This window comes from Sinocyclocheilus grahami, unplaced genomic scaffold, assembly GCF_001515645.1.
Source record: "Sinocyclocheilus grahami isolate Dianchi unplaced genomic scaffold, SAMN03320097.WGS_v1.1 scaffold4307.1, whole genome shotgun sequence".
Classification (NCBI taxonomy): domain Eukaryota; kingdom Metazoa; phylum Chordata; class Actinopteri; order Cypriniformes; family Cyprinidae; genus Sinocyclocheilus; species Sinocyclocheilus grahami.
The window spans coordinates 3,510-3,725 of record NW_015509273.1 but is presented as its reverse complement, the minus strand read 5'-3'; the positions used below and the strand labels follow the sequence as shown (position 1 = coordinate 3,725).

At 41.2% G+C, this 216-nt stretch overlaps 1 protein-coding gene across 1 annotated transcript in view; it reads right to left on the bottom strand.

Annotated features, from left to right (window-relative positions):
* The window catches only part of LOC107576768 (vacuolar protein sorting-associated protein 13B-like), a gene marked incomplete at its 5' end in the record, with an annotated part of 5,585 nt that overhangs the window by 1,962 nt on the left and 3,407 nt on the right, over positions 1-216 (bottom strand). The gene's annotated exons all lie outside the window — the stretch shown is intronic.

Sequence of the window (216 nt, the reverse complement as noted above, 5' to 3'; positions counted from 1 at the left end):
GTGTGTGTATGTGTCTCTGTGTGTGTGTGTGTGTGTGTATGTGTCTGTGTGTGTGTGTGTGTGTGTGTATATATATGTGTATGTGTGAGTGTGTGTGAGTGTATGAGTGTGTGAGTGTGTGTGAGTGTATGAGTGTGTGTGTGTATATATATATATGTGTCTCTGTGTGTATATGTGTCTGTGTGTGTGTGTGTATATGTGTCTCTGTGTGTGTGT